At 52.8% G+C, this 8,246-nt stretch overlaps 1 pseudogene; it reads right to left on the bottom strand.

The window, feature by feature from the left end:
• Window positions 1–568: 568 nt before the first annotated feature.
• LOC116546459 lies at window positions 569–5,809 on the bottom strand (annotated as a pseudogene).
• Window positions 5,810–8,246: the final 2,437 nt, after the last annotated feature.

Below are 8,246 nucleotides of genomic sequence, written 5' to 3'. Positions count from 1 at the left end.
CTTTGGGCAGAGGCACTGAGTTCAGGCTAGCTGAATCATCCCAGACCCCCAGGTGACATGCGCCAGGGCAAAAGCAGATGGGGCAAAGGCTTCCCCTTCCCCTGCAGCAGGGCACAATGTTTTGTAAAAGGCAGTCAGATCTGGTGGAGCAGCTCCCCTGGGAATGGCTTAGGAAGCAGAGGCTGGTGGGCTTGGGGTTGAATTGACAGGCTGAGGACCTACAAGGAGAGGATGAACCCTGAGTGGGTGCCCCTGGTGGGCTGGCAGGAACTCACCGGTTATGGTAAAAGCCTCGTGTGGATGTGGTGATGCTGCCTCACTGGTCCTTGGCTGTGATCACAAACAGGTACACGAGGTGCTGGTGCATCTTGCAGTTCTCAGGGCACAGGTTCCAGCTGCTCATGGTGGGCACTTTCAGGCACTGCAGGAATGGCCAAGCATGAATGGGCCAGACCTCCTGGTGTGTGTCTTCTTCCACCCCCAGACCACCCCCCCCACTGCAGGGACCCTCTTCCTTGCTCCTCCCTGGAGTCCCACCTTTTAGTCATGGTTCTGGGGCTGCAGGGGACACAATGGCTATTCCCAGCTCCCTAGCAGGATGTACTTGGGTGGTGTGCAGCCAGTGGGGTCCATCTCTAAGCCTTTCTGCTCCTGCCATCTGAGATACCTGAGGCTGGTGGTCAGCACACGGGTACCCAGGGCCAGCTGCCTCTAACTGTGGCCCTGGTCTGGGTTCCTCAGGCCCAGGCCCCTCCAGGTGGAAATGGCCTGGCCCTCAGCCCCCTTCACCAGCCTCTGGCCTCCTTGCTCCCTGCCCCTCTCCGGTCTGCCCCAACTCTGGTCCCAATGCCTCCGCCCCTCCCAGGTCAATGTCAGTGAAGACACTCAGGAAGGACAAGGAGCTGCATCACCCAGGTCTGGGCTCCTGAGCAGTCTTAGATGCGGCACTCGTCCCCGCGGGCCTCGTGCACTGTGCAGGGCTCTGGCAGGAACAGGGGAGGGGCGGGTGTGACCAGGGCCCTGTACCTGGAGCAAGACACCCAGCTCAGAACATAGTTGACAAGGGAGCTTCATGGATGATTTTAATTTTCAACTGAGGCTTCCATTTCAAATTCCATCATGAACACATAAGCTAGAGTTTTGGTTTCAATACACAAATGTACGTGCACACACACACACCATGGGTTGCTGGGGGCAGGAATCCATGCCTGCAAAGACCCTCCTGCCAGTTGCTTCTGAAGCACACACAGACCTCGGGGAGCCCAGAAGGCCTCTTGCTTTCTGTGCACCAGTGTCAGGTGGGCAGGGCCTGTGGTGCTGTGGGGCCCCTGCAGCCTCCCCCTGCTCTCCTGGGGCAGATTTCATGCAGGAGTGACCTGAGAACTTCCTAGGGCTGCCACATTCAACCGCCCCCATTAAGTATCATGGGTTTTAATGGTCGTTCTTTCGGGGGAAGGGAGAGGTTGTGACGAACTGTGGGCCCCCTTCAGCTACACGCTTTTGCCACAATTGCTCTTAATAAGTATTCAGGCCCTGGGAACTGGAGTGCTTTGCCCCAGGGAACCTGAGTCTTTAGGAGCTTTTATTTGACAACAAGCCAGGCTCCCCACACCAGCTGATGGTGCTGCTTGGAGCCGACTCCCGCACTAAGGACTGTGAAACTTTTTACTTTCTTTAGGAGACTAAGCATTCATATTTTCAGAATTTAACTGGGCTGATTCCAAGCCCTAGCTTGGTACTGTCTGACTTTCTTTTCAGAATTTCAGCTGCTTTTTCACCTCTGGGCCATGAAGGTAGAGTGCAGGTGTGATGGCCTGAAAAGCAGACCTGTGCTCCAGTCCAGCCTCCACGTACTCATCTGCCACACAGAGACCCCAGCTGGGGCAGTGAAATGTGGACCCGCCCTGATTGCAGGCCTCCCTGGGCAGGCCACCCAACTTCCAGACCAACCTTCTACCACGTGGAGCACCAAGCCCTCCTGCGGCCCTGCCATGCCGTGCAGCTCTGAGAGGTGGTCCAGCGTGCTGCCGCCCAGGTGCAGTGAGAAGTGATGCAGGGACATGGGTATTCATGGCGCAGGAACACTGGTGGATCTCCTACACCATCTCCTGGGGGGACACCTGCCAGGGAGAAGGCCCGGACCACCCTGGTGAGAGACCACATGGTAGGGAGAAAGGACACACCCCTTCCCCAGCCCAAAACACCTGGGTCCCGAGAATAAATGTCTCAAATACTCAGTTTCCCACTTTGTGGTTTTTACATTCCAGGCCCTGTCCATATACAGCACACCCATCAGCACCTGTGTGCTTAAGTGCAGGACAGAGCTTGGCCCCACTGACGCTTTCCACAGCCCAAGAGCAACCCCGGAGCAGAGAGGGGGATGGAAGAAAGCAGGGAGTGAGAACAGCAGCCTTGCTCTTGCCCTTGCCTAGTGCCAAGGGCTGAGCAGCCCAGGGCAGATGGCCTTTTCCTTCCTGAAGGGGTGCTCCAGGGCCCAAGCCTATGAGTAGAGAGGACATGAGAGGGCCTTGCCCGGCTCCCCACCAAGTTACCAGCTTCCAAGTCCTCCGGGTTGGCTCTGTCCTTGGAGAACACCCAATACGACTCCCCAACCCCCATGCTGCAGATGATAAGGTCGTGGCCCAGAGAGAGGTGACTTGCCTGAGGGCACAGAGCAAGAGGCTGGGGCATCCTGGGACCTGACACTCCTCACTCCTCTCCCTGAACAGGGCTCGTAGGCCCAGCTGCTAGCTGTCCTCTAGCAATAAGGCAGTGACCTGAACCCGGACTCCATTCCCAGGTCCACCAAGTTTGCAGAGTGACCCAGGCAGGGCCCAGAGCCCTCCATTTTCTGCCTACAGCATGGTGTCAGGAGGACCCGGGGCAAGGCTGGGCTTCCCACCCTCATCCTCCCCAGCAGGCTCAGGCCTTGGTCCCCAGCTCCCCTCCTCCATTGTACCCACAGGGAGAAGGGCTCGATCCCGGGGCCAGGATCTCCACAGAAAAGCCCGAATCCTGAATGGTGACTTCCTATTTGGTGGTGGCATCTCCTGGCTTGGCCTCATCCAGCCCATGCTCCCGGGGCAGCTCAGCCTCCTCCTTCCTCCTTCACGCTCTCCAGGCAGTTCCCATTCAAGAACATGAGTGATGGTGGCTCTGGGGGTGACAAGAAAGGCACTGAGTCAGACGCACCTCGATGATGAGGAAGGGCTGTCCGCCTCACCCCTCCTGGGTGGGCATGAGTCGTATGGAACGGTGTCCATGTGCCCTCGTGGGCCTCGGCCCCCCAGTCCCAGCTCACCCTCAGCACACCTGCAGGCTGCCACCTTCTCCCTTCCACATCCCATGCCTCCCTCCTCTACTGCTCCTGGACCCACCACAGTCTGGCTTCCACCTAAGCTCATGCCCAAAGCACTCTCCCCACATCACCAGGGCCACCCTCAGGGTCAAGCCCCAGGGGCTTCTCCAGCCCAGACACATCCTTCTACTCAGCAGCACCCCAGGCCATGGCTAACTGCCTCCTCCTCCCTGACCAATGCCACACCCTCATCCCCCCTTCTCCAGCTCCATCCTCTTCCACCAGTCCTGAGCTGGGAGGTGTTGGGCTCCACCCTCTCCTCATTCTCACCTCACCCCCTCCCATGGCTTCAAAGGTCCTCCCATTTCCCAGCTCTCATAGACAAGCCTGGCCTCGATCAGGCTTCTCGGACCAAGGAGACAGCTGCCTCCTGGGCATCAACATATGACTCTCCCTTCAGTATCACGGAAGACTCATCCTGCAGTGATGAAACTCATCTTCCTCCACAAGCTGGTCTCTGCTCTGCGAAGGCCCCCCATTCCTTATGAAGTCACCCACCCTCATTCTCCCATCTTGTATTTCAACAGTGCCACTTGGAACCCTTCTAAGCAGCACACTGCTCACAAAACCAAGCTGCTTTTTTTTTTTTTTTTTTTTTTTTGGGCGAGACGGAGTCTTGCTCTCTTCCCCAGGCTGGAGTGTAGCGGCATGATCTAGACTCACTGCAAACTCCACCTCCTGGGTTCAAGCAATTCTCCTGTCTCAGCCTCCCAAGTAGCTGGGATAGGCACATGCAGCCACCATGCTTGGCTAGTTTTTGTATCTTTAGTAGAGACAGAGTTTCATCGTGTTGGCCAGGCTGGTCTCGAACTCTTGACCTCAGATGATCCACCTGCCTCGGCCTCCCAAAGTGCTGGGATTACAGGCATGAGCCGCCGGGCCCCGTCAAAATCAAGCTGATTAAGCCAGTGCTCTCAGGCACCAGCCTAAAGGCAATCCCAGCTCCTGCCGCTCCTCCACTGAGGTCTACATTCCCCAAATCACAGAAGCCTGGGAATACCTGACACCTGCCCTCTCACCTCTGTGCTTTTCCGTTCTGCCCCTGACATCCCATTCTGCCGGACAAACACTGACTCAGCCTTCAAGGCCTAGGTGAAAGTGACTACAGGTGAACTATTGCTGCCCACCTGCCGCCCATCCTCCTTCCCAGAGATCAGTGGAGCCCCAGGAGGAGGGAACTAATCTGATCTGTCCACAGCCTTGACCTCCAAAGTTTAGATGTAGATGGAGTAGAATAAAGGCAAACTTTTTATTTTGCAATTTGGCCTTGGCCCTAATGGTCAGACTGCATCTGCTTGAAATCTACAATAAAGAGCAAATAGTTGACAATGTTGTGAATTACAGGGGAAGCCGGCAGTTGAGAATCAGGAAAGGAAGTGAAAATTTACAATTTTACTGCAAGCCGTAGAAGAATTAGGTTGGGAGAAAAGGGTGGTGGATTTGAGACCCTGCTTGCCATACATTTGAAAAATGCAGGGAAAATCAGTCCCCCGGTGGAGTGTTAAAATAATTAAATGGGAGGCACTTACACTGAAATGGCTGTAGTGCCCTGGGTGTCTACCTAAGAAAACCGAAACGTAACTCATGCATTTCTTGTAAATAACTTAAAGGAAAACAAAACAGTTTTAATCAACCACAAACCACCAATTAACCTTTGATTACATAGCCAGGAAATTTCCGCCTGGACAGTTCAAATAATGGGACTACATAACTGTAGCCAATCAATTACTGAATTGGGTTTGCTTCCTCATGCACCTTATAAAACCCTTTCCTTCAAGCCCCTCCAGTGGACCCCAAACCACAATCCAAGGTTATGGCTTCCTGATTCATGAATCGTTATTTGCTCGAATAAAATCTTTAACGTTTTAACCAAACACGAGTTTAAATTTTAACACAAGAAAGAAGGACCAGGGACCCCACGGACCACACCTCCTCCTAAGCCCTAACCCCGCACCCCGAGGCGGGTTTCACCCTTAAGGGCCCTCCAGTCATCGCCGCACAACGTGGGTATACGCGGGACTGCGGGCGCGGGTCTGCCCCGGGCTCCAGGCAGGGCCGAGGTCTCCGGGCAGGGACGGGACGGGACGGAACGAAACGCCCGGGGTCCCAGCTGCCGGCCCAGCCGCACCATGAGACCTAGAAGAGTCCAGGTCCAGACTTCAGAGCTGCCCCAGGGAGGGCCGGGTACCCACCGGTTCCCACAGGCCCCCTGCCGCGTCTCGGGAAGCTCGGCCCCGCAGACTCACCAACTCTCGGCTTCAGGAGCGCCCCGGTATCCTCTCTACGGACCTTCGAGTACCTGCAGGTCGTATGGCAAAGGAGGCTGTGGAACACAGGAGAAAGAGCAGCCGAGACCAAGCACGGAAGCTCACCTGTCAAAAGGAAAATCCAGCCGAGAACACAGGAACTGCTCCCCCTTTTCCGGCTGCGCGCCTGATTGGACAGGCTCGACCACGGAGCCGCTGATTGGATATGGCTCCAGGCCCCGCCGCCTCTCCCCCTGAGTGACAGCAGATGCTATCCCAGGTGTGGCGGAAGGAGGCGTGAATGAATGATTGTTGTCTGCAGCCCTTTTCACTCTGGGCTGACTTCCTGTGCTAGGCCCTGGAGCTGCCAGGAACATTGGCATTAACCTTACACATAAGATTACATCAGTTTATGAGTATGTCTTTAATATTTAAAATTGGAAATTATATAATAACGATTCTTTTAAAATTTCAGATTTCATTAACTTCATGGCCTCTGGTCCCTTGAGGAGGCAGCATGAGATTTGATAAGAGAGGGAGTCCTCTATGTCAGAAATATCCCACAGGAATAAAATGTGAGCCGCATGTGACATTTACAGTGGTCTAGTGGCATCATGAAAGGAAAACAGGTGAAATTGATGGTAATACTTAAACCCGATATATCAAAAATATTATCACTTAAATATGTGAGCAATATAAAATTATCAATGAAGGTGTTTGGGCACTAAATCTTCTAAAGTCACTCTGTATTTAAACCTCTAGCACATCTCAGTTCCAACCAGCCCCATCCAAAGAGCTCAGCAGCCCAACGTGGGCAGTGGCTGCCACACTGAAGAGCAGCTCTGAGGGCCCTGGTGAGTCTAACCTCAGGGAGGTCGAGGGCCAGGACCTCCTTTCCTGCCAGATGTGAGGGAACACCCTTATCCAGCCCATTTCTCTCCTTGCACCCAAGGGTGGGAGAGGGCCCAGTAAGAGAGTTGGGACTGCAGTCAGGAGGTGTCCACAGGTTGACCACTGCTGCCCACCTGCTGCTGGGCAGGGGTCCCTCACCCTTCTAAAGGCCAGACAGTGAACAAAGAGTGTAGGGCTTCAGGAAGAGGAGCCTGCCTTCAGATCTGTCCACACCCTTGACCTCCAAAGTTTGAATGCGAAGGGAATAAAGGCAAACTTTTTATTTTGCAATTTGCGTTTCAATTTGCAACCAGCAATTTGCCTGCTGGTTAGGCTATGGCTGGCTGTTTCCTCCTGTGGTGTGGGGACTGTGTGAGTTTAAGCACCAAGCATGTCAACATGCACTTCTGTATAACTTATCCCATCTAACAAGAGGCCCGGCTTTAAATAAAGGGAAAAGGAAATCAGTACCTATACAGTGCCTGTTTGCCAGGTAACTAGTAGTAACCAACCTGTTATTAGAATCCTGAGATCCTGACTGCACAGGTGTATGTTTCAGTTAGCTATTGCTGCATAAAAAACTACCCTAAACCTTATTAGCTCATGATTGGGATGCTCAGTCATTTAGGCTGGACTCAACTGGGCCATTCTTCTGGTCTTGGCTGGGCTGCTTCAGGCATGTGTGGTCAGCTGCTGGTTGACTAAGTGACTCTGCTTCTGGGGGTGAGCTGACTGTCAACTGGGGCACCTTGGTTTTCCTCCCCATGGGAGCTCATCCTCCAGCAGGCTGACATGTGCTTGTTCTCTTGGAGATGGCAAGTTGTAAAAGAAAAAGCAGAAACATTCAATGACTTTCATCCCTAGACCCCAAACTGTCACACTGCCATATTCATAGCTTCCTATTGCCTAGAACAAATAAGGCCAGTCCAGATCCAAGTGTCAGGAAATAGATTCTGCCTCTCTGTTGGAGCAGCTGTAAAAGCATATTCCAAAGGGCATGGATACCAGAGGGGATGCAGAATTGCTGTCATCTTGGCAATCTGTATCATTCTGCCTTTTCTTACAACAAGCTTTATATAACTGTTCCAAGTCAAGGAACTCGTCCAAAGTGCCACAGCTACTAAGTGGCTGGACTGCGACTCAGGATCAACTTTGCCTGACTCCAAAGCCCAGGCACCTCCTGGGCTGACAATTCAAGCAGCTTCCCTAGGCCTGTGAGATCCTAAAAAGTGACTCTTCTGAAGTAGAATAAAGGTTCTTTTGAGATGCTCATCCTTCTAGCACAGTTGGGAATAATCTCCACCAGAGAATCCTTCTGAAATGTCTTGGAAACATATAGAATATTTTGGCAGAATGGCTGATGACTGAGTTTAAAAAATCAAGGCATAACTTTTCATTTCTTATCATAGGAGAGATTTGAAAGCACATATAATGTATTGAACATGTGTGCAAATTACTTTCATCCCCGTTCAGTATTTGTAGGCTGCTTATGATTTTTAACACAGACCAAATCAAACTACTGTTCCTGAAACAGGCTTTTACTCTGAAAACCAGAGACACAAAGGTAGATCTGCTGAGAAGACATTTCCTCCTGCCTCAATTTAGCCCAACATCTGAGTACGTCTTAAAGTCAGCCTTTGATTTCTAACAAGTCAAGCTGTTTGCCAAGACCCCAATCAGATCATATGAGTGCTTCAGCTCCTTCATCGTCCCAGAAGGTTGACCAGAGAGATCGAAGCTCTGGATGGAGT

The sequence above is a fragment of the Sapajus apella genome, unplaced genomic scaffold, assembly GCF_009761245.1.
Source record: "Sapajus apella isolate SASKATOON/1434 unplaced genomic scaffold, GSC_monkey_1.0 scaffold922, whole genome shotgun sequence".
Taxonomy (NCBI): Eukaryota; Metazoa; Chordata; class Mammalia; order Primates; family Cebidae; genus Sapajus; species Sapajus apella.
Note: the sequence above shows the minus strand (reverse complement) of the source record. Positions and strands in the feature narration are given on the sequence as shown.